The sequence below is a fragment of the Schistocerca cancellata genome, chromosome 7, assembly GCF_023864275.1.
Source record: "Schistocerca cancellata isolate TAMUIC-IGC-003103 chromosome 7, iqSchCanc2.1, whole genome shotgun sequence".
NCBI lineage: Eukaryota > Metazoa > Arthropoda > Insecta > Orthoptera > Acrididae > Schistocerca > Schistocerca cancellata.
This window is the reverse complement of record NC_064632.1, coordinates 413,674,925-413,701,928: the sequence shown is the minus strand read 5'-3', so window position 1 is coordinate 413,701,928 and position 27,004 is coordinate 413,674,925.

The window sequence follows — 27,004 nt, the reverse complement described above, 5'->3', positions numbered from 1 at the left end:
TTCCATCGTTGACCCACATGTTTCCATGGCTACTTTAGAGCAACTATTGCAAGGTCTCATAGAACAGCAAACGCTTCTCACAAATGCGATTCGTGATTTCGTCGCAGCATCAAATGCAGGGAGTCTCTCGTTGTTGTCTCTACCTCCTTTTCCTCCTTATGACGAGACAGTGGAAGACTGGTCTGATTACGAAAAATGTCTTTGACAGCACTTCTTGGCATTTCATGTTGCGAATGAACAAACATGTAAGTCTCTGTTCCTTTCATGGATTTCACCTCAAATGTAGCGGTTGTTGTAGCAATTGGCGCCTTTGAAAGATCCTGAGTCTTTGTCCTTTGCTGAAATGTGCTCACTTCTGTCCGTCTATTTTTCAAAAGCAAACGCACATGGTAGCCTCTTGTGTTGCCTTTTATTGTTGTCAAAAACAACCGAATCAATCCTATCGTGCTTGGGCTGCTGAACTTCATGGCCTCAGTAGAAAGTGTCAATTTGTTACTGAAGTTCACAAAGAATCCTACGCCGATTCCATGGTAAGGAATGCTATTATCCGATCGACACACGACAAAGAAGTTAGGAAACATGCCCTTCAGTAGGCAAATCCGACTCTAGATGAAGTCCTATCCATCGCTCAGTACTTTGAAATTTATCGCTCCGCTGGAACGCAAATAGAGGCATGGGGCGACGTCAGGGAAATACAACCTCTGTGCGATGTTGACGAAGTGTGTGGCATGTCCCCGACGGACGACGTGGCCGCAGTATGCTCCCAAGTGCAGCCTCAGCCTAACCGTAAACAACCCTCTAAGAAACTGCAGCAAAACCCACGGCAACTTCCTTCATGTCCGCGGTGTTTTACAAAACATTCATGAGAAGATTGTCCACAACGTTGGGCCGTGTGTCACAAATGCAAAAAAAAGGTCATGTGTCATCCGTTTGCAAATCCGACCGCATACATGATGTTCATGAACATGACGCTGATTCTGATTCTGTGTTGTCTGTCAATTGTACTTCTTCCCTTTCGGGGAAGTTATTCCTCACTGTCCAAATACTTGGTTGAGATGTTCGCATGCAGGTGGATACTGGTTCTGCTGCCACTATCATCAATTCTCAGACGTATCTTCAGTTGGGTTCTCCAATCCTGTCACCTATCACTTGGCAATTACGGACTTACAATAAACAGAGGATTTCTCTCTTGGGATAATTTAATACTGAAGTATCTTACAAATCTGTCGTTTGCGCTGTTCCCATATTTGTGGTCGACCATAGTAATGCGGAGAACCTTTTTGGTTTTGATGTCTTTCGCGTTTTTGGGTTCTCCATAGATGACTCTGTCAATATCGTCTCTGATGCTATTCCTTATGCTCAATTGGATTCCTTGTCAACGACATTTTCGTCCCTTTTTTCTCCTGGGTTAGGCCGTGCAAATGACTTTGAAGCTCATATCACGCTCAAACCCACTGCTCAGCCTAAGTTTTTTCGGGCTCGGCCCATTCCTGTGGCCCTTCACGATCAGGTCAAACGGGAGCTGCTTCAGGGGTCTTGCTTCCTTTCTGTCACTTCCAGTGAGTAGTCCTCTCCTGTCGTTGTCGTTGCTAATCCAAATGGTGATATTCGTCTCTGTGGCGATATCAAAGTCACTGTAAATGCTCAATGCCTTATCGACACTTACCCTATGCCTTGTCCTGAAGAATTGTTCACTAAACTTGCTGGAGGCCAGTATTTTTCTAAACCTGACCTGTCAGAAGCTTATCATCAACTTCCTCTTGAAGCTGCTTCCTGGCAGTTTCTGGTACTTAACACGCCTTTCAGCCTCTATCAATACCAACAATTGCCATTCAGGGTTGCCAGCACCCCTGCTCTCTTTCAGCGATTCTTGGAACAATTATTGCTCACTTTCCCTGGGTGTATAAATTACCAGGACGACATTGTTGTCGCTGGCTCCACCACTGATTAACATCTTCAAAATCTCTGCACACTTTTTCATGTCTTACAGAGTGCCGGTCTTAAGTGTAATCTTCAGAAATCAAAATTTTTTTCAGGCATCTATCACGTTCTTGGGGTTTCAACTCTCTTGGGATGGTACTCGTCCACTTCAGCAAACTGTCGCTGCGATTGATGCCCTTCCTCGCCCTACATCTGTTAAGGAACTGCAGGCCTTCTTGGGGAAAATAGCATACTATCACAAGTTTTTACCATCTGCTGCTTCGGTGGCTCAACCGTTGCATTGCCTGTTGCATAAAAACGTGCCTTTTCACTGGTCTGCGTCATGTGATGCGGCTTTCGAGAAATTGAAGACTATGCTGAAAGAGGCCCCGTGCCTGGCTACTTATCGACCTGGCCAACATCTTGTTCTTGCCACGGACACCTCTCAATACAGGGTCGATGCAGTCCTTGCACATCGTTTTTCTGACAGTTCTGAACAACCCATTGCTTATGCCTCCAAAACGCTCACGGATGCCCAACAAAAATATTCTCAAATTGAAAAAGAAGCTTTGGCCATTATTTATGCTCTTCATAAGTTTGGTGTTTTTCTCTATGGATCCAAATTTCATCTTTTTACGGATCACAAACCACTTGTTTCCTTGTTTTATCCATCAACGTCACTTCCCCACAAGGCTGCACACCGCCTCCAGCGTTGGGCTCTTTACTTGTCTCGTTTCAATTATGAGATTCATTTCAAGCCAACGGCTCAACATGCGAATGCTGATGCACAGTCTTGCCTTCCTATGGGCCATAATCTTGCATTCAATAGGGATGAACTTTTGTGTTTCCACCTGGATGTTGCTGAGCAGCGGGTTGTGGATGGGTTCCCCATCACTGGGGACCAGCTGGCAGCTGCTACGGGTTCTGACCCTACCCTCTTCCGGGTTTTACGCTGTATACAGAGGGGTTGACCAGATCGTCCATCTGCTAAGACTTCTGATCCGTTGCGGAACTACTACGCTTTGCGTTACTGCCTCATGGATAGGGATGGTGTTATCCTCCTTTTCACCGAAAATGCTTCGCCGCGTGTTGTGGTACCTGCGTCTTTGCATGCTTCGGTCTTGCGCCTCCTTCACCAAGGGCACTGGGGTGTCTCTCACACAAAATCTCTGGTGCATCGCCATGTGTACTGGCCCAGCATCGGCTCTGAAATCGCACACATGGTCACTGCCTGCGGCCCTTGTGCGTCACAGGCTGCCGCCCGTGGCCTCCGCCTGAGAAGCCCTGGGAGCGTATTCATGCTGACTTCGTGGGCCCTTTCTTAGGTACTTATTGGCTTCTCGTTATTGACGCATACTCTAACTTTCCTTTCACTGTCCATTTCATGTCGCCTATCACGGCGGCAACCACCAATGCTCTAGCTTGCATTTTCTCTTTGGAAGGCCTTCCCTCTACTCTTGTGACTGATAGTGGTCTGCAATTTGCCTCTTCCGATTTTGCGGATTTTTATGCCCGTCACGGCGTCATGCATATCACAGCCCCTCCGTTCCATCCACAGTCAAACGGTGATGCTGAACGACTGGTCCACACATTTAAGGCTCAGATGAAGAAACTCCTGACTTCTTCTGCTGCTGATGATGCGTTTCTCCAATTTCTGGCTTCTTACCGTTTCACCTCCATGGGCGACCACAGCCCGGCTGAGCTCTTACATGGCCGACAGCCCCACACGCTACTTCATCTTCTGTGGCCTTCCACCTCACGGTCGCGGGTGCCTTCACTTGGCCGGTTCACCGCCGACGATCTTGTATGGGTATGGGGATATGGCAGGTGGTGAAAATGGAGTCCTGGTCGCATCTTACGACACCGTGGCCGACGCCTGTATGAAATCCAGACGGACACGGGTGTTGCAGTGCATCGTTCGGATCACCTTCGGCCTCGTGTGCTGGCAACACCTATTCCGGATGCCACTACACCACCTTCGGCTCTACCTGATGCTCGGGATACTGGAATCTCTCATTACTCACAACGCAGTCCTCTCACCATCATTTCGGTGCCAGCACGAGAACTGATGCCACCAGGAGATGTGCCCATGCAGGAACCAGATGACCATCATCTGTCGCAGCAACTCTACTCGCCTCCTTCTCCTACAGATGTGGACACATCGCCCATGTCTCCTGTTATAACAACCAGACTTGCCGCAACGGGCAGATTGGTGCACGGGGCCCCAGCAAATTCAACCCCCACGTCTCCTGTCATCTTGACGCGTTATCATCGGGGACACTTCCGTCCGTACGGGAAGCCTCCTCCTCGAGACTTTACGGCCAGTCAAACAACTCCTATGGACGTTATCAATCTACAGGCCACCTCCATCAAGACCTATGGAAAAACTTCAAAGGGGGGAAAAGTGTTGTGACTCGCTGATCTTTCAAAGTGCCGCCGCGCAGTTACGCGCGTCCTCTACATGCAGCGCTGTCTGCCAGCCATGCAGCAGCAGCGCCACCTAAGCAACCAGCCAGCCAGTGGCCACTAGACTTGGACTCAGTTATGATTTGACTGTTAAAGTGTACACACATCTTCCTCTGTTTACTTGATCTGTGACTTTCATGTATTGCGTCTTCCTTGAAATATATTTGTTCAACTTGAAGTTATAACACTGAATTGTGTCCAGAGTAAAGTAATTACAAGAATAGTGAACAATTGAATTCTTATCATTAAAAGCAGATCACAATTTAAAATGGAGAGGGAACAGGAAGCGAATGTGCAGCCCAGTGGTGATGAAAAAAAAAACCAGGAAAAAGGTAGATGCTGGCCAAGGAGTATCTAAAAATCCTATGGCTGAGCTCTTAAATCAAATGAAACTTTTGATAAATACTGTAGATAGTTTAGCTGCATAACAGTCTCACATGTCTGCTATTCAAATGACTATATCTGATAAGCAAGTGAATATTTCAACAGCAGTTGAGAATTTAGCTGCGGGACAGTCCAACATGTCTGCTACTCAGATGAAACTGTTTGCTGTGCAAGCGAATAAGTCAGCTGCACAGGTGGCTACTTCTGCAAATGTAGAAACCATAGCTGTGGAATAGGCAAATATAGTGGCTAAAGTAACAAATCTGACCACCACTGTGAGTAATTTAGTTACAGAACAGGCAGAGTTAGCGGAGAAAGTAAATAGTATAACAAATTAAGTGAATGAACTGCCCATAGGGGAAGATTTTGTTAAAGTATTAGCTGATGTGAGTGCTTTGACAAATGAACAGACAGAAATCAGGAAAGAAATAAAACAGTATGAATCAAACCCATGAATAATTCCTGATCAAAATAAGCAGAGTAAACAGTAAAATTGAAACCATGCAGGGAAGACAAAAAACAGTAGAAGTAGAGGTACAAAACCTGGCCTTAACAGTTAGATAATTAGTGTGTGGATGTGAAGGGCAACTGGAACAAGAGTTCCAAGGAAAAAACCCAGCAGTTTAAGCAACAATTAGATGACCGGGTAGCGGATAAGGAACAGGTGATATTGTCTGTCAATAAAGGTATCAGAGAAGCGGTAGAGAATATAGTAAGTGAAGGCCTACTGTTACCTCGCCAAATAGATCAAGAGTTGAAGGAAGTTCGCGAGCAGATAGGAACCGATTTCCAAGGTTGGAAAGGAGAAGTTACACAGAATTTGCAAACGTGCACTCAGAGGATAAAAGGACTGCGGGGGGTGCCTACTGAAGAAAGAAAGGAAGCCAGCCCGAAGTGAAGAAAGATGAAATCAGGGCTCGATGTATAATTATAGGGGGGATGAGCAGTACCTGGATAAAACTCAAATGAACAGATGTATGGAAGTATGTCAACTATGAATGATTCTACCAGATCTATCATGGAAGAGAAAATGTTAAGGCCTAGGAAATTGCAAATATTCTTTTCCGGAAAAGAAGACATTAAATCCTGTCATATTTATCAGACGATTCAGAGAAATGTTATCACAAGCTTGGTCTGATCAACAGAAAATCGAATATGTATCAGGGTACATCCAAGGCGATGGTAGTCTGTGGGTGACTGACATTATAGACAAGTGTCACACCTACAAAGAATTTGAGAAGGCATTCCTCAATAGATATTGGTCAAGAGGTATTCAGGAGACAATGAAGAAGGAAATTCATAATCCGGAATGTTTGTCTTACCAAAACGGGAACTTAAGGAGATACTTCAAAAAATATTTGAATAAAGTAAGATATTGGGATCAACCAATAGATCACAAAGGTGTGATAATGATCATCAAAGCTCAGCTTCCGATGGAGATCAGGGATAACTGCTGTGTCTTTCAGAAGATAATCTGGAAGAATTCACATCTGCAGTAGATTCAATCAATTTGCTACAAGAGGGACAAAGAGGATGAAATTTCAAATGGAAAATAGGCAGATAGGTTATAACAGTAATAACAGAAGAATGAATGGAAGACAAATGGATAATTTTCATCCAACCAATATGAATGATGTTTACAACAATGGAGCAAACTGTATGGGACAGCATAATAATGGAACAAATTATGAGCCGAACAGAAACAGAGGTGACTTGAAAGGAGGTACAATCCTGTATATAATGACCACAGAAATCAAGGACAAAGTAATCAAACCATACACAACACAAGGCCAAGGCCAACAAAAAATCAAGCCTAGCAAGAACAACCACTGGTCCTGGTCAACACAATCGATGATGACAACAATGGACCGGCTAGACCAAGCAATTTAAACTGAATCCAACTGGATTATGCCCCAGAGATTCAGTGGAAAAAAAAGTAATTGGGGGGGGGGGGGGGGGGCAATCAATCACTTGCAAACTGTATTAGATACAATGATGGAATGAAGATCATTGAGGAGTTGACAGAAGATGTAAATCCTGGGGAACAAGTTTCTATTAAAGTACCACTACCAGCGATGCATGCCGAAATATTAGACATACTTATCAGAGAAATCTTGGATACCAGAGCTTCGACAAATGCACTCTCCAACAATTTATTTAAATGGCTATCTCAGAAGACAGAGTTACTGACATCGCTGATACGAAACTGTAAGATCATTGGAGCCATAAGTACCCGCTCGCAATCAGTCCAGATACACATTTTGCTAGCTGTAAGAACAGGAAACACAGTGATAAGATGCATGTTCCTAGTAATTCAAAAATTAATAGAAGATTGTATCATTGGATTAGAGACTATGAGGGAGAAGGACTTAAAAATAGAGTTCTCATCCAGTAAAGTCAGTTTTTGTGAGAATGGGGAAATGGCACATGTTGATCAGATCAGAGAAGAAAGGAGCATTGGAAATTACTGTCCTGGGCATGGTATTAAGCTCATTAGAAAAGAAAGGAAATATAAACGTACAAAATAGGTAAGGGAAAGTAATACACTTGGGACAGGAGGACAAGTCGAAGAAAAGGCAAAGGAAGCTGATGGATTGCAAAATGAACAAATTGATCAGTTGGTAGATCTTTTGGAGAAATATACCCAGGTTTTTCAAGAAAGGCCAGGAATTTTTAAGGGATTTACATGTCATTTGGAGGTGTTTCCTCTTGAGACATATTGTAATAAATCATATTTAATTCCATGGAGACTGAAGAAATCAGTAACTGAAGAAATGAACAGGATGATAAACTGGGACCTGATAGAACCATTGGTCAGTCCATATTGCAGTCCGCTGTTAGTTGTACCTAAACCACAGGAACTGATGCTTCAAAAGAAAGAAAGGAAAGAGTGGGTGAACAGTCTACCAAAGGTGTCAAGTGATAAGCCCACTTGGGAAGAAAAGATTAAGTTGGTTTTAGTGAACATGGCCAAAAGGGCCAGAAAGAGAAAGGTAAAATATGACAATAAGTTAAAGAAAGTACAAACTTTTGCTGTAGGGGATAGAGTGTCATTATGCACTCATCCACAGGCATTTTTACTGAAAAGAGGAACAAGAAATGGCAATTAGTATTTGTTGGACTGTTTGAAATAATAAGGATTCTACATCTTGGGGCATACCTATTGGCCTACCCAGTGACAGGAAAGGTGAAGGGAATCTATCCTCACCATAATATTAAAAAGTACTATGAGAAGTGAAAATTAGAATTAGTCCAGTCTCTAGTAAAGATTGTATATATTAAGGAGATTTTATTTCATTGAGATTTAAGGTGTAGGTAGGTTTAAGTAGATAAGTAAGAGCATTGATATTTGTTTTCAGAAGAACCACAGAAGGAGAGCTGATGCTGATTGTATACTTTTGTGTTTACATAAATAACTTTTGTCTTTATTTCCAGAATGAAATTTATTTTGTATGTGTTCATGTTCTCAATTAAGTATAAACAGTAATGTAGCTCATGAGTGATAGTGTCAGTACGTACTGGAAGCAATTATTTTGACAGGAAATGAGTCCAAGTGTCTCAGGACATTGAACTTCACGCACTTGTCTGAGAAGTATGCTAAGGCACAATAATTTTTCTGGGGATAATAGACAACAAAGAGTTGTTTGCATGTCATCTTGTGGTTGGCTTTGCTACAATTAGGTGGACCTATGCTATATAACCAAATGTTCAGTATCATGTAAATGGTAAACTAGTGATCACTGCGCCGAGTTATGTCAGATTTGGATGCTAGTGAGAAATTACCGTATATTAGTGGTTAAATGTTTGTATTACTTGAGCAAATGGACTTCCAGTGAAGCAAGCAAACATGACATTGTAAATAAGAGAATATATGACTGATTAAATTACATATGATGTTATCAAAGTATAAGTGCAGTGTAACTGTGCATGCCCATGGACAACCTGTGACTGTTGATAGCAACCAATGCACCATAGTTAGGAACACTACGAGAATTCATATCTTGTGGAGACTGATCCACGGTGTAATTCAATGAAAATAGGATATAAAACCAGTGAAATTTAACAGAAGTGTTAGAAATGTGAAAGAATGGTGAAAAGTGAACAAAGAAAAATTCGATCCGAATTATCATGCCAGTGCACAAACATGTTAGCATGCCAATCTACTAACAATTTCAGGGCCAACAAGATATTCAGATTGAGAGGTGAGAAGGCTCAGACTTTTCATTCTGTTTCTTGTCCACCACATCCCATTCCTGATCTCAATGCAAGCCCGTAACCACCTGGTCCACCATAAGAGACAACCCGATCCCGATCCATCAAATACGCATACCAGTAGCAATTGTGGGGTAGAGAGTCATCATTCAAGACCAGCCCGCCCTGCAGCGCCCAGCTTCCCTGCGAGATCAACTGATGTCACCCAGCTTCTCTGCAATAACTAATTGTGAAAAACTGAACAAGAAGATTGTGATTTAAATTTTTGAATTTCAATTCGAAGTACCAAAATGCGAAATGGGATTTGGAAACCAGAGATCTAAAAAGGCCATGGCCCTACTGATCGCCTATTGTCAACGGTGTTAGGTAAACGTGGTCCAACCTGGAGTAAGGGTAGTTGCATACAGTTAGTACAGAGTGGGGTCGTGAAAAGTTTTAAACAAAATTTCACTCCCATGGAGAGCCATGTAATATCACTTGGCCCATGCAATTCGGTGGAAGTCGTAGATCGATCAGTTGAATGACCTTCCTATTGTTATTGGTCTAAAGTTAAAATAGATCACGAGGTGATGCGTTTCGCCTGCGCAAGTGAGACAGTTATTCTTTGACTTCGCATGACTCTATGGCAAGCAAAGAAAAGTAAGAAACTCAGAATGTGACAGGACTTTGTTACAAGATGGGGTAACAAGAGGACATGTAGAAAGTGTGAACAATGAAACAGTCACTGTTAGCCACCATATTGTGTAAATTTTTTTTTTTTTTTTTTTTTTTTTTTTTTTTTTTTTTTTTTTTTTTTTTTTTTTTTTTTTTAGATTCACAAGTGATATGTAATGTTAATGTGGAGTTTAGTAACAGCCCAGCCAGTCTGTTGCTTTTCAAAGGTAATTGCCCGCATTTAATTTTGATCAAAGGATTCTGTGATGAATTATCATGTACTATAAGTTTGTATAGGATTTTGAACATTTGGTGGTCAGTGTTTCCTGTAGAACCTGCTTCAGTAACAGGGTCAAAAGCATAGAGAAAGTTTTCTCTGCTAAAAGGAACTAATTTCACTCAGAGACAATCATCAAATGACCAAATGAGAGTGGCAGTGTTCCAATTCAACAAGATCCTAGAGAACTTTTCTTTCTGTTACATTTCAAGAATTTTAAAGGAAACCATCAGCAGCTGCTTTGCCACCACAAGAGTAACTTGTGTACGTGTACGAAATTACGTACATTGTGAGAGTCATCAATACTGCATTGGATATTGTACTTCACAGACAGACAAACATAGATGCTACACACACAAGTTTAATATTACCAGCTTGAAAAACATTAATTTCTTCTTTTGAGTAAGTAAATTAAATGTAGTACAGTTGGCAATGCCTATACAGGGTGTATATGGGGACAAAGGAAAAAAATTCCCGGATTTTTCCCGGATATCCCGTTTAAAAAATATGCTTTTTCCCGTGCGAAAATACATTTTCTGTGCTAAGTGACAGTAGGTTTTCCGTAGATTTTCCCTCGGAACTGTAAAACTGATAAATACTTTGAATGGTCAATGTTACACAGACTCGCGTAGAACTTCCCGGAAAAAAAAGAAAAGACGGGGGAGAGAAGTTTTGGAAAGACCTTTAATGAAAAAAAAAGAGAAGTTTTGGAAAGACCTTTGATTTGCAGCTACATATACGATGCAATTTTCGTATTACGAAAGTATAAATTCGAATTGCACCAAACACAGTGCGTTAGTTTCCGGAGCGTTGAAACCGCGATTGCGATGTCCTTTTGTAAGCCAATCATATCTCATGCCACGTGATCTTGCCAGCCGATGACAGCAGATATTCAGAGCACAGGACACGTGTTACATTCAGCCAATAGTAAAATCACTGGTTACGTAGCGCGAACACACAAAGAGGAAAAGTTAAAGGTTTACATTAATATACGTAGTTTAGCTACTAGAAAAGCTAAGCTTTCACATATAATATTGGTCTCTACGATAAACAAGCTACAACAGAAGATAAGCTTTCACATGTAATATTGAACTTTTTTTGCGTGTGTATACTTTAAGATACATCACCCCCAAAACTGCCAGTAAATTTAAAATTATGACATAAATGACTGGGCTCGAACTTCTTGGGAAGCCTGCATGTTCGTATGTATAAAGCACTAAGAGAGCTTACATTACACCATAAAAGAAACAGAGCATCAGAGGATACTCCCAAGTGCATGGTAATTTCGTATACCATAGTAAAATGCATAATTCGGCTTTAAGTGCACATTGGTTTTTTCCAGATTCACAATGAAGTAGGTCCCATCTGATACTCTATGATCTCATTTTTGGTTGTTTATTATGGTATATGTCACACATGGCAGAACATGATAACGTGCACTTGAAATTCAGTTGGAACTAGCCAATACTGTGGAATGAAACACTTCGTTTCAAATAAAATGGTTGCCTCAGCGGAAAGATTAATAAAGCCCGATTTCTTTAGCAAACTTGCAAAAATAACTTCACTGCTCTGCAAGGCGATTAATGCTTGACTGCTAATAACTTGGAAATAAAATTAAATCAGAAAACTGAAACTAACAATATATTTTTGCCCTCCGTAATTATGTGAATGTATTTTGATTCCCTTTATAGCTCCCAGCCACAGAAATCCGTTTTGTTTTCATTTGACGTGGGAGTGTAAACCAAGAGAAGCAGCAAAATCACTAAACGACACTTAACGCAAACACGGGTCACGTGGAGACTACAACTACCCCACTACAACTCAGACAACTCGGCCCTTGGGCGCATCTGGCAGCTAGGGCGAGCGGGAAAAAATTTTTCTCGTTTGCATCTGGCTGTTTGCTGCTACTGTCCATACAGTTAACAGCCACATTTCAAGTAGTGGGAAGCGGGAGAAGGTACTTGCTCATACACGATTCAACTGCGCATGCGCATCAGCCCGCTGGCAAGTGGTCAAACGAACCTAATGTGAATAGTTGTGACGTCATGCTCCCAGCAAGCAGTTTATTGTTACGAAGAATTACATAGTCTTCACCGTACGGCCTTTCACATACTTTTGCTATTTGCAGACGCTTGTGCGTGCATGGTGTTTTGTTGTTGTAAACTGCACATCTTCTTTGGTACAAAAGTTTTATTTTTTTCCTCTCTGTTATATTTTATTGCAGCAGTATCATTCTACAGTAGTAGGATACAGTAACATTCTTTGCTAGAGAATCAATTTGTACCAGTCAAAATTACAAAAATTTAACTGAAAGTTAAAACAATGAAAAATTCCCGGAATTACGAAAAATTCCCGGGTTTTTCCCGGTTTTCTCCCGAATGAAAAAATTCCCAGGTTTTTCACGGATTTCCCGGTTGTCCAGGGTCGTATACACGCTGCTATATAAGACAAGTGTCTGGTACAGCTGTTGTATCAGTTACTGCTGCTACAATGGCAGGTTATCAAGATTTAAGTAAGTCTGAATGTGATGTTATAGTTGGCGCATGAGCAATGGGACACAACATCTCCAATTTAGAGGTGAAGCAGGGATTTTCCCATACTATCATTTCACACATGTACTGCAAATATCAGTAATCTGATAACACATCAAATCTCTGACATAGTTGCAGCCGAAAGAAGATCATGCAAGAATGGGACCAACAACAACTGAAGAGAACTGATCACTGTGACAGAAGATCAGCCCTTCCGCAAATTGCTGCAGATTTCATTGCTGGGCCATCAACAAGTGTCACTGTGCAAACCATTCAATGAAACATCATTGATATGGGCTTTTGGAGTCAAAGGCCCATTCGTGTTCCCTTGATGACGATATGACACAAAGCTTTACACCTCGCCTGGGCCAGTCAACACTGACATTGGACTGTTGATGACAAAATATGTTGCCTGGTTGGTTCAAGCTGATAGAGGCTCTGTAATGGTGTAGGGCATGTACAGTAAGAGTGATATGGGGCCGCTGATATGCCTAGATATGACTCTGACAGATGTCACATACGTAAGCATCCTGTCTGATCACTTGCATCCATTCATGTCCATTGTGCATTCCAACAGACTTGGGCAATTCCAGCAGGACAATTCAATACCTTACACATCCAGATTTGCTACAGAATGGCTCCAGGAACACTCTTCTGAGTTTAAATATTTCCGCTGGCTATCAAACTTCCCAGACATGAAAACATTATTGAGCATATCTGGGATGCCTTGCAATGTGCTGTTCAGAAGAGATCTCCATCCCCTCATACTCTTATGGATTTATGGACTGCTCTGCAGGATTCATGGTGTCGATTCCCTCCAGTACTACTTCAGACATTAGTCAAGCCCATGCCACGTCACACTGTGGCACTTCTGCATGCTCGTGGGGCCCTACAAAATACTAGACAGGTGTACCAGTTTCTTGGGCCTCTTCCGTGTATATTAGGTATTCAATATAGAAGTTAGCTTGATTATGTAATTTAATTTCCTCTTTATTTTTTTATTTATGTTTTTATTTTTTTTAACAGATCATGTGATGATTAACTGCTAAGAAGTCAAAATCAAATATGATACCATTTTTCTGATACGAGGCTGAAAAATATAGCAAAATATGTTTCATTTACAAGACAGTCACTGTGTTTCTCTAAGTCTGTATGCCTATCTTGTTCAAGAGGCCTTAAACTTTTCTCTACCACTTCATTTTACATGTCCTGGCCTGTTAACAATGTTATTCGATCTGTACAAGTAGTAAAGGAAGTCACAGAGAATTTCTGAAAGACAATTGAAGTTAATTGAGAAGAAATAAAAACTTTTGCGTTTGCTGATGACACTGTAATTTATCAGAAATGGCAAAGGGCTAGGAAGAGCTCTTGAATCGAATTGATATTGTCTTGAAGAGAGATTATAAAATTAATTTCAACAAAAATTAAACTAGTGTAATGCAGTATAGTTGATTTAAATCAATTTGTGAGAGGGAATTAGATGAGAAAATCAAACACAAGAACTAGTAGATGAATTTTGCCATTCAGGTAGCAAAATGACTGATACTGGTCAGAGCAGAGAGGATATAATATGCAGCATCAAGAAAGGCATAATTGAAAAAGAGGAATTTGTTAACATCTAACATAAATTTAAGTGTTATGAATATTTTTTGGAGGTGTGTAACATTGTACAAAAGTGAACTGTGAATAATGAGTAGTTAAGACAAGAAGAGAATAGCAACTGTTAAAATGTAATGATTCAGGTGAATGTTGGATATTAGATAAGTAGACTGACTAAATAATGAATAGGTTGTTGTTGTTGTTGTTGTGGTCATCAGGCCAAAGTATGGTTCGATGCAGCTCTGAATGTTGGTTCATCCTGTGCAGACCTCTTCATCTCCAGATAACTAGTACAACCCATATCCATTTGAATTAGCTTATTGTGTTCATCCCTTGGTCTCCCACTACAGTTTTTGTCCCTCACAATTGCTTCCATTACACAACTGGCAATTCCTTGAAACCTCAAAATGTGTCCTATTCTTCTTTTAGTCAAGTTGTGCCTCAAATTTCTTTTCTCTTTAATTTGATTCAGTATCTCCTCATTAGTTACACCCATCTAATCTTCAGCAATCTTCTATTGCACCACATTTGAAAAATTCTCTTCCTTTCTGGAATGCTTTTCACTTCAGTACAAAAGGTATACATTCTCTATCTTGCTTAGCATAGGTAGACTGTTTATCAATATTTGCTCTGGTGGGTACACCAAACCACAGGAAAATGAATACACATACCTGTAAGTCTGCAACAGATTGATTTCACGAAGTGAACAAAGCACTAACAAGTCTGTAACATAGCAAAGCCACACATAGATACAACAGTTCAAAAATTGGTAACCACTCGAGATCAGAAAACAAACTGAGTCAGCTTGGCTGGGCAATGGCATGATATAGCTACAGGGTACAGCAAGCAATGAGCCTGGGCCACAGATTCAGCAGCAGTCCCACCTGGTGGCACCATGTAACTTGCATACCCTGGCAGTGATGCCCCTTATGACAGCAGCCTGCAGCTGCCACTCACAACATTAGTACTTCTGGCATGTCCATGTCCATGCTAGGCCTTTCTAATGACCTCGGTGTTGACGGGATGTTAAACCCAATCTTCCTTCCTTGTGTATGCTAGGAGAGTAATCCAAATCACTGTCAGATACAAAAACTTCCCAGGCACAAACCTTCAGGAAAGACATCATAACATTTAAACTTAATGTAAATGGACAGATAAAAAAAATCTACTCATCAAGCTGTGGCAAGAGAACACACAAATAAAAGGTATTACATGTGCAAGGTTTCGGAGCCAGTGGCTCCTTCTTCTGGCTTAAGGGGTGAAGGGGAAGGAATAGGTGTGAAGGAAAAGGACTGGTGAGCTTTAGGAAAAGGGGAAGAGTATGAAAGACACTCAGAACCTCAGGTCAGGGGAGACTTACTGGACAGGATGAGAAGGAAAAAAATAATTGTTGGGGACTGCACCAGACAAGATTTGAAAACCTGAGAGCTTAAAGGTGGAGAACAGGGTAATATGCAAGACAGAGATTACTGCCAAAACATTGTGCATGAGTTATTAAGATTGAAAAGCTAAGTGTAGTGTAGGTGATAGAGGTGGGATGCGGATAGAAAAAAATAGACAGGGCAGAAAATGGAACATCTACATCTATAAAACTAAAATGGAGTGAAGGAAGGAATAGTTATTATGAAGAAATGCTTAGACCAAAAAAAATTAATGTAAACTATGGCCAGGTGTGTGGTGAAAACCAAGGACATGTTGTAGCACCAGTTCCCATATGTGGAGTTATGAGAAACTGGGGTCTGGGGGAAGAATCCAAATTTCACATATGGTGAAACAAGCACCAAGTTCACAGCTGTCATGTTGTAGTGCATGCTCTACAACAGATATAGTGTGTTGCCAGTATACACCCTCTGTTTGTGCCCATTCATCCTAACAGATAATGTGAAGGTAGTCATGCTGATGTAAAATGTCAAAAAGTCTTTACATAACAGCTGGTATGTGACGTGTCTCTTCACAGGTGGCTCTCCCTTGTTTTGCTAGTTACAGGGCTGGTATAGATAAGGGTAGGAGGGTGCAAGGGAACAAGTCTTGTAGGTGGGATGGTCACAGAGGTAAGACCCACAGGGTAGGGAGATGGGTGCAGGAGTATAGGATCCAGTAAGGATGTTGCAGAGATTGGGAGTATGGTCCTAAGTATCATGGGCAAAATGTCGTACAGAATGGATGTCATTTCAGAGCATGATTTTAGGAAGTCATGGCCTTGTTGAAGTAGCTAATTAATACATTAAAGACCAGGATAATACTGGGTGACAAATGGTGTACTCCTAAGTTGTTTTTTTAGAAGTATCAGCAGTACCAGGATTGGATGTGATGGCCCATGAAATCTGCTTTTGAACTAGGCTGGTGGTGATGTATTGCTGTAAAAGTCTGCATCTGAACAAATACATTTACCTCAAGTACCAATACTGTATGGGAAGGGCATTTTACATGGAAAGGACAGCAACTTTTGAAATGTAAGTGCTGTTGTTTGTTAGTAGGTTTAATGTGTATGGTGTAGCTAGTCTTCAGTGAGGACACCATCAACATCAAGGAAAGTGGCAAGGGCTTCAGAATAGGACCATGCAAAATTTGACTGGGAGAATGTGTTTATGGATTCCAGGAATTTTAACAGATCAGCCTCACCTTGAGTCCACGTGGCAAACATGTCATCAATGTACCTAACCCTAACCAGGGGCTGAAGGCCTATGAGTCCCAGGAAAGCCCCCTCCAAGCAACCCATAGAAAGGTTAGCATATGAAGGAGCCATCCTGGTTCCCATGGCCCTACCCCTGATCTATTTGTACGTCTACCCCTCAAAGGTGAATTAGTTGTTGGTAAGTATAAATTTGATTAAGGTGAGCCGGAAGGATGTCATAGGATAGGAATCAGATGTGTGCTGACTAAGGAAATGTTCAGCAGCAGGCAGAGCACATACATGGGGGTTATTGAAACCAGCACCTATGGGACAGCCAGGATGATTGGGTTTGTCGATCTTAAAGAAGAAGATAAAAGGTAGGGTGGCACAGACCATAGTTTACATACTTCTGTCAGTCAGGTACCACAGTGTTAGACCACTTGTCTGGTGGGAAGATGATGATGGAGGAATCTACTTTTAGAGAAAGAAGAGCATGGAATTGTGCAGAGGACAGGTTATGGTCACTTTGTATCAATCTGAGAAAGGGCTGTAAGACAATGCTGGGTGCAAGGAATCCTTGAAAAGCTTGTAGGGGATGATTTTGAGGCAGTGGTGGTGGATCAAGTTAGGATTGTGGTCAGAACTGTTCAAGCCAGAGTTCAATGTCAGTTTTTCTGTTGGAAAGGTTTTGGTATTGGGTTACAAAGTGAGATTTCCAATTGACATTATGTCTGAAAGAAAGTCACCAAAGCAGCACGATTAAAAGCAGTTTTATGGCTGAAAGTGAGACCCTTGGACAATACAGATAATTCAGGAGGAAAGAGTTCTTCAGACAAGAGGTTGAGAACACTGTGTAGTCAGTCTTTCCTTCTCACCCTGTCCGGTAAGTCTCCCTTGACTTGGGGTTCTAGATGCCTTTTTTTTTTAACTCTACCGCTTTTCCTAAGCCTCGCCAGTCCTTTTACTTCACCCCCCTTCCTTCTCATTTAACCCTTCTGCCAGAAGAAGAAACCACTGGCTCTGAAAGCTTGCATACATAATACCTTTTATTTGTGTGTTCTCCTGCCGCTGCTTGGTGAGTACATTTTTTTATGTATCCACTTATATTGTGATTTCAAAAATTTATTATTTTTGTTGATATAACATTTAAATTTGTACTTGATGTTAACAAATTCTTGTTTTACAGAGGTGCTTTCCTTGTTATAGCGAGTCTGCATTTTGTGTCCTCTCTACTTTGACCATCATCAAATATTACGTTACCCAACAGAAAACTCATACACTACTCTCAGTTTCTCATTTCTGTAATCCCAGTTGCAAGGCCTGATTAAATTAAATTAAATTCCATTAGCGTTGTTTTACTTCTGTTGATGGTCATCTTATACCCTGTTTTCAAGACACTATCCATTCCAATTCCATGATTTCCCTAAATTGCTTCAGGCAAATGCCCAGATGGTTCATTTGAAAGCACATTGCTGATTTCCTTCCCCATCCTTCCCTTATCAAAGCTTGTGCTCCATCTCTAATGACCTCCTTGTCAACAGGATATTAAACATTAATCTCCTCCTCCTCCCTCAGTCATTGAGGAAGGGCGAGTCTGGTAATAGAGGAAAGTGCGGCAGTTAAAAATTGTACAGGGAGAACTAGGTGTGAGTACAGTATCAGGTTCAAATGGATGCACATTGCAGTTTATAGAGATGAAGAGGTTCACAAGGGATAGATTACCATGGACAGCTGCATCAAACCAGTTATTATTTTTTTCCTTATCTTGTTTCCTTAGGTTGTGTGAGTGTGTGTGTGTGTGTGGGGGGGGGGGGGGGGGGGGGGGGAGGGGGGCCCAAACACATTATTGTGTCCAACATCTATGTTCAATATCGATGTGTAATAACCACTCATAGATTGCACTCCTGCAGTGGAGTGCATATAAAGCAGATCAGGGAATGTGGAAAACAGTTCAGTCATTGTCATAACATAAAAACGGAGTGGTTTATCTTACACCAAAAAGGACATGAACATTGGCTTTTGGGCCAATACTGAAAGCATTCCTGAAATGGCTTATTTTGTTAACTATTTGTGTGACACCATGCATGGAGTGCATGGCAAAATGGTGCTATCTAAAGCCAGCACCAAAGCACCTGTGGTGCACTGTGGGTCATGGATGACAGGTGAACAACAGCTGTGGAGATGTGTACAGACAAACAGATGTGCAACTGTTGAGCAACTGACGACCCAGATGAAGCAGGGGGCTACCAACAGCATATCCTCAATGACTGTTCAGCAGACGCTGTGTATAGGCCTCTGCAGCAGGTGCCTTGCTTCTGCAACCATGTTGACTGCTTTTCATCAGTCATGAAGGCTGTAATTTGCACGTTAAAAGGCTGGGTGTCTACTGAGTTGCAACAGGTGGCCTTTTCAGATGAATCACTTTTTATGCTTCATCAGACAGAGGGCACATATGATGTGTAACACCTGAAAGCAACTGAAGAGGGAGCACTATGGACTGGGGAATGTTTTCGTGGCATTTCCTGGGTGATCTCATCGTTCTGGAAGGCAAACTGGATCAGTGCAAGTATGTATCTGTCCTTAGGGGCCATGTCGATGCAGTTTGTTTCTTCTTGCCGTAAGGATATCTGCCACCAGGATAGTAAGATGTGTCACACAGCTGGCAATGTATGTGCATGATTCGAAGAGTGCTAGGATGAGTTTAAAACTCTACCCTGTCCATGAAACTCCCTGCATTAAAACAAACAGATTCCGTGGGACCAACTCTTGCTTTCTCCCACCCACACACACACACACACACACACCCACACACCCACCCACCCACACACACACACACACACACACACACACACACACACACACACACACACACATACATACATACTTAGTGCTATCCCAGAAAACCAGAGTAGATCAATTTCTCATTCAAGCAGTATTTCAGTAACTTTCATTATCCACTGCATAGTTTATCAGTTACTGATGGCAACAGTATATTAAGTTCTTATGGGAACAATTTATTTAAAGAAATAATCATGACTTATTACATCTGCAAACCATGTGAATATCAAAATTCAAGGATGCTGAAAACTGTTTGTTTCTAGACTGAATATATCTATCAACAAAGATGATGTAACTTACCAAACGAAAGCGTTGGCATGTTGATAGAGACACTAACAAGCACAAACACACACACAAAATTCAAGCTTTCGCAACCCACGGTTGCTTCATCAGGAAAGAGGGAAGTTGATTGTCTTTGTTGTTCCTGACATTCTAAAGATTATATACACGACATTACATGGTAAAGTAAGAGAACATGTCTGTAGTAAACTGCTGATTCATGTTTGCTGAATTGATGACATGAGACAGTTCTAGGGTGGAAAATATGTGTGCCTCTATACTGAAATAACTAATTCTGTCATACTGTGGGAAGTCTGTTCCTTATTAAAAGTACTGCATATACACAGGGAAAAGAAACAACCTGATAAAAAGGTCAGAATAGGGTAGAGAATATCAAAATGAGTAAAATTTTCCAGATAATCACAGACTTCAAACACACCACTGTGAAAATACACACTTTCCTAGGTCTGTTAGATGCAAATTTCCTCATATTTACTGGGTAAAACTTCACTATTAAATTAAATATGCAGAACGTTGTGTGGCCACTGATATAGATGGATTAACTGTTAAATAATTTGGGTTAAAATCTCACTTTTGCAAGGAAAAAATGGAGAGAGGAGGACTCACCATATTCATCAGGAATTGTCATGTATTTAAGAAAATTCATAAATTTTCTCTATGCATCCTATGGAAGCATGTGCAGCAGAAGTAGATTTCATAATAAATCCTTCATAGCAATAAGTGTTCAATACGGTTCCCCACAGACGTTTAATGACACAGACGTTTAATGAACAAAGTAAGAGCATATGGACTATCAGACCAATTGTGTGATTGGATTGAGGAGTTCCTAGACAACAGGACGCAGCATGTCATTCTCAATGGAGAGAAGTCTTCCGAAGTAAGAGTTATTTCAGGTGTGCCGCAGGGGAGTGTCATAGGACCGTTGCTATTCACAATATACATAAATGACCTGGTGGATGACATCGGAAGTTCACTGAGGCTTTTTGCAGATGATGCTGTGGTGCATCGAGAGGTTGTAACAATGGAAAATTGTACTGAAATGCAGGAGGATCTGCAGCGAATTGACGCATGGTGCAGGGAATGGCAATTGAATCTCAATGTAGACAAGTGTAATGTGCTGCGAATACACAGAAAGATATATCCTTTATCATTTAGCTACAAAATAGCAGGTCAGCAACTGGAAGCAGTTAATACCATAAATTATCTGGGAGTACGCATTAGGAGTGATTTAAAATGGAATGATCATATAATGTTGATCGTCGGTAAAGCAGATGCCAGACTGAGATTCATTGGAAGAATCCTAAGGAAATGCAATCCGAAAACAAAGGAAGTAGGTAACAGTGCGCTTGTTCGCCCACTGCTTCAATACTGCTCAGCAGTGTGGGATCCATACCAGATAGGGTTGGTGGAGGATATGGAGAGGATCCAACGGAGAGCGGCGCGCTTCGTTACGGGATCGTTTAGTAATCGCGAGAGCGTTGCGGGGATGATAGATAAACTCCAGTGGAAGACTCTGCAGGAGAGACGCTCAGTAGCTCGGTACGGGCTTTTGTCAAAGTTTCGAGAACATACCTTCACCGAAGAGTCAAGCAGTATATTGCTCCCTCCTACGTATATCTCGCGAAGAGACCATGAGGATAAAATCAGAGAGATTAGAGCCCACACAGAGGCATACCGACAATCCTTCTTTCCACGAACAATATGAGACTGGAATAGAAGGGAGAACTGATAGAGGTACTCAAGGTACCCCCGCCACACACCATCAGGTGGCTTGCGGAGTATGGATGTAGATGTAGATGAAGTGTATACTGAGCACTTGCAGGTAATTTTAACCTGAAAATGAAGTTCCTTGCAATGGAGTCATTGCATAAAAATTTCCCAGCTCACTTGCCACGTCAAGTTTGAATAAAATTCCAAGCTTTTGATGATAACCTCCATCATCTTCATCAGAGACTAAAACTGACTGTGGTGAATTGGCAAGACTCTGTCTTTTATACCTGCTCTCTATCTACCGATGCTTGCAGCACCATACATCGCATCAGGAGGTGAGCTGAAAGAAGTATTCCTCTGTGTTTTTCCTTGTCAAGTGCATGCTTCCATGCATTGCTAAGTGCACAGCCAGGGTCCTACTGAACTTGTTTTCACACAGCCTAATTTAAACTGCTCCTCTGATCACAGTACCTATAGTTCAATGTATGAGCAGGTGCTCTCATTTGTTTAAATGAAATCTTCTGCTTATTTAACAAGCTATGCTCTGCTATGACTCATGGAATTAATACAAGAAATAAGAAAAATCTTCACAATGATTTAAAGTCACTTACTTTGGTCTCAAAAGATGTCCATTAGATGTCCATTAGTCATGAACACGTTTTTAAATAACATGCCAGTAGCCACAAAGATTTTAACTATGATGTTCAAGATGAGCCCAAGGGATTTATTGCTGGCCAACTCTTTCTACTCTATTGATGACTTTCTTCGTAGAACTATCTGACATGTGCATGTTATTATCAACATCAAGTAATGTAAGTTTTACATACAACTTCACTTTTTTACAAATTAAGGGCAGTGATGTGAACGCAGTTGATGTCGTATGGCTGAAATAGCCTAACAATTATCATATGAACTTCAGTGTGTTGAATATTTACACGTTTAGTGAAGTTTGCTTTTACAATTTCAAAATTTTAATGTAAGACTTTTTCAGTTATTCCACACCTATGGCCACTGTGTCAATAGGGATCTGTGAAAGCTACATATTTGCTTTTCTGTTTAAATATTTATTGTATAAATTTCGTTTTTTCTGAATTGCTCTTGATCTTGGAGGATCTCCTCACTGTGGATCTGTTGGAATAAAAATACAGTGATCTGATTTAAAAAGGACCATCCTCCTGTTACTTTGTTGATAATATGTACTTCAGAACCAGCTATGCACTTAGTTCACATGTGGTAGCCTACTTTAAGGTGCAATCTTAGAAATAATTAAATGTCAAACCCTCATGTTTTAATTTTTCTAATGTAGAGACAGCATGTTTGAATTTCTGTCCTAGGATGTATAGTATATCAGTAAATGTGAATTAAACAGTGGTGAAAATAGAAACAGAAGTTAAATTTCAAACACATTTTTTTTCTCAAATCACGTAACAAATGCTTGAAATTCCTGCCTCCAAATGCTGACCTTCTTGAAAAAATTATTGGTGCACACACTCAAAAATTACTACCATTCTTCGAATATTGTCACTGCAGTAGTACACCAAACATAGTGTAACACAACAGCAGTATAGTGGGACAAAACTGCACAGCCAGACTCACTTCCCAGACAAAATTCTGCACACTTGTTCATATTCTGTCATTTTATGGTTGTGCCTCCACAATGGTGGATCTCCAACTTATTATAAGGAAACTTTTACTGTGTAGCATTCCACAACACACACTGAGTTTACCATCGGTTCAATTTCTGTGCTCTGTTTGGGTGGTACTACAGGACCAAAACTACGAGTAAATATAGTACGCCATGTAGAAGACCAGAAGTACAAACACTGGAGAAAAGCTAGTGTATTTCCTCAAAGAATGAAACATCCTGTTAGTAATCAATGCACAGGATTGGAGGCAATCATTGCACTATCAACTTGTTTCTCTCCAATTAGTTTCATGAACAGAATTATGTATGATTATGATTGAATCTATGGCTACTGTAGACAAAATTGCTTGCTGTTCCCATCAAAATTGGACGTTTTCAAAGGATTCTCTTAAGAAGCCTAATTGAGTATCAAAATAAAATTCTTTGCAAACTGAATTGTAAAAGATACACACTGGCAGTGATAGTATGAAGGTCTCTGGTAGTTGAAAGCAGAATATGTTACTGAGGAAACATCCATACTCTGACATACAATACAACTTTGCCCAGTATATGGATCATGACAGTGCAGGGTCTATATTAATTACATGGAATCAAATAACATCATGAGTTGCACTTTTATTTTTGATTTCTATTACTGGTTTGGCCATTAAGGACATTTTAAAGTGGTTGTTAATCCAAATGAAAAGTGATGGTGATCAAAAATAAAAGTGCAGCTGGCTCTGTTATTTGATTCCAACCTTAATCGTCTAAAAAACATAGTACAAAAAACTGTCCTAGCACATCCAGGAGTAGAACTAAATTGAGAATGAAAGAATAATAAGTGCAGAACCCAATCCTATTTTTTCTAGGAAAATTTTGTTCCTACGTCTCTAAATAAATTGGGAAAGATAGTAATATCCTTTAGCATATGTAACTGGTGAGGAAAGCTTTGCAATTAAAATAAAATGTAGCCTATCACCACAGTTACAATAAATCCTTCAAACACAAATTTTACAAAATGCCCATTACTTTCTAAAAATTCTATAATCAGAAATGTAAGCTTTTAGCTAACTACCTAGCAATATGAAGAAGGACATGACAGCTATAACTTAGACTGGGAAATTAAATTTATTGGCATCATCAATGTCTTCTAAGAACTAAGTTATTTAGCCTACTGATTAAAACGAGCCCTCCATCCAGACCATGAAGGATCAAGGGATGCTGTACCAGCCACTGTGTCGTCCTCTGCTCTACAGTACCACGGAGATGCTATATGGAATGGCATGGCATCAGCACACCACTCTCCTGGCCATTTTCCAGACATTTCAGGCAGTGGAGCCACTACTGCTTGGTCAAGTAGCCCCTCAAGTGGCATCGTGAGGCTGAGTGCACCCTACACAGTCCTCCGACCAAGGAAAAATCCTTGGCAGTACTGGCAAATGAACCCAGGTCTTCTGCAGGGCAGATATCTATGCTGACGACTCTGCTATAGAGGTGGATGACTTATTGATTATTACGAGTAAAACAAATTTACTTGAAACTTATTTACAGACTACCTCTTGCCTGTAGTGGTTAGCCGAATTATGTGCGCAAAGGAGCAGCAGCTGACAGCACCAAGTATTTCTATGTTGTAACACTGTTTGTCACTACACTTGCACAATTACAAATTGCAGCATTATTGTTTCACTAAGATTCTATATTTTTACGTATTACGTGCTGCATTGTAAATTATATATACTGGTATTTTGTAGGCTCCTTTTCAATACACACATCATCTGCAAGCGCCTGGCAAAACAGTATGGTAAAGTAATACTGTAGGCCCATACAGCCTATGGCTGAAAGCATCCCAATTTATTAATTTGTGTTAGCAGTTCAAATGATTTATAGTAACTGGAATGGAAACACTTAAGTCACAGATTCAATACGGTCAATTTGTGTTTGTATTTTATTTAGTAAATTAAAACCAAACAATGTTAGAAACATCAATTTTCATTGAAATCTGGAAAAAACTAATAGCTAATAGGAAGTTTAGGGTGCACATTTCTACATAAGCTTGCATAATAGGTACAGAATGGTATACTGAGCCAACAAACTACTGGATAATAAAAAAAAGGTGATGCTGTACAAACTGTGGCTTTCATCTGTGAAATCTGTTATCTTTCAAACTTAATCATCTTCCTCTTAAACTATGTAGTTTCCCACACTTTTACAATAAGTGGTGAATAGGATTGAACAAGAAATTTATATTGGGGTACAAATTTACATATAATGTTTACTCATAGTTCAAAACATTAAAATAGTCTGCGATTTATTACTTAATAGCGCTCATGTATTGCATAAAGATTGCTGACAATATTCGTATTATAAGCATGATAAATTGTACTGGCATTGTGTTAAATCAACAACTATTTTCAGTTTATTGTATATGGTATCATAAATTAAAAAATTTCAATGTTGATAATTGGTCTTTTACTTGTTCTTTATCGCTACGATTTTCACTTATACTACCATTCTAACCTGAAAAATTGTGCTACTTTGAACGTGAAACAACAAAACACAGAACCGTAGCGACAGAACGGTAAAGGGTGGCGACACCTTGGGCACTGAATGCACAAATTTTCAATACACTACCTGCCGGTATTCTAACAGAGTAACGGTGGTACAGCAGAATCTTTTGCGATAAATTATCGCCTCTGTCGCTGTTTAGTATTACATAATGAAACTCGAGAAGATAAAATATAAAGCACAATTAGCCATTTTCAAGCTCGTTTGCTTGCAACGATCTGGACTTGAGTACACTGTTAACACTTAGTGTTATTAACAATATAGCGTGCAGTGAGAAGGTGGAAATGGCAGTTACATCTTGGAAGGCAATATAATTATTTTGTTGATTTATAACTCAAACGAAATGGCAGATAGGGGTAGCGCAAGAAGCCTAACACTCTTACAAAAAAAATCTAAGATTGCATCAATCTGGATGTACATTGCATAAGGATGGAAACGTTTAAGAGAAGAAATTGGACATTAAAATACTCAAAATTCGTACATGTAACACTATTCAACATATTCCAGACACGATGTCGTTGGCAATGCGTACATGAAATCGCGATTCACTTTGATTACCGACAGTCAGTACAGCCCCAATGGATGACACTCAGTATAATTTCAATGGACAGTCTGAACGAACCAATGTTCTCGAAGAGAAACAGAGACTTCCAGTTAGAAACAGTCATTCTTAGGATGTCTTAAGTAGCCATACCTTGAGCCTGGAGCAAGACGTCGAACACACACTGCGAACAACATAAATAAGAAACCCAACAATTGAAATATACTGACAATCAGATCACTGATCTTATTTACAATACTCTACAAACAAATACAAAATTTGCTTTAGGTAGACCTACTAAATAATTTGATCGTTTTGTGGACACTTATGAAGAGGTCCAAATGTATTATTGAAAAGTTCTCAAGATTTGTTTGTTGTCCATAATTTACTCATTATCGCCTGCCCCTGGAGCTCGAACGAGATCGCGATCTTGAAGACGAAGATCGCGATCTTGACCGCCGCCGAGACGAGTAAGATACAGATCTGGATCTGGACCTTCTGCGGATTTCGATCCGACGTCTTCCACCAGTGGACATTTCCACTCTCAGTCTACGACCACACAGCCGTATTCCATCGAGAGCTCGCACGGCGTCCTGGGCGTCTCTTGGATCGTCAAATTCAACGAAAGCAAATCCAGGAGGATTCCTTGCAACCCAAATATCCCGTACTGGGCCATACCTGCCGAACATGTTTTCTAAATCGTATTTCGACACGGTTAGATCCAAGTTTCCGACGTACACCTTGCATGGCGAATTGTAGTACCGTGACA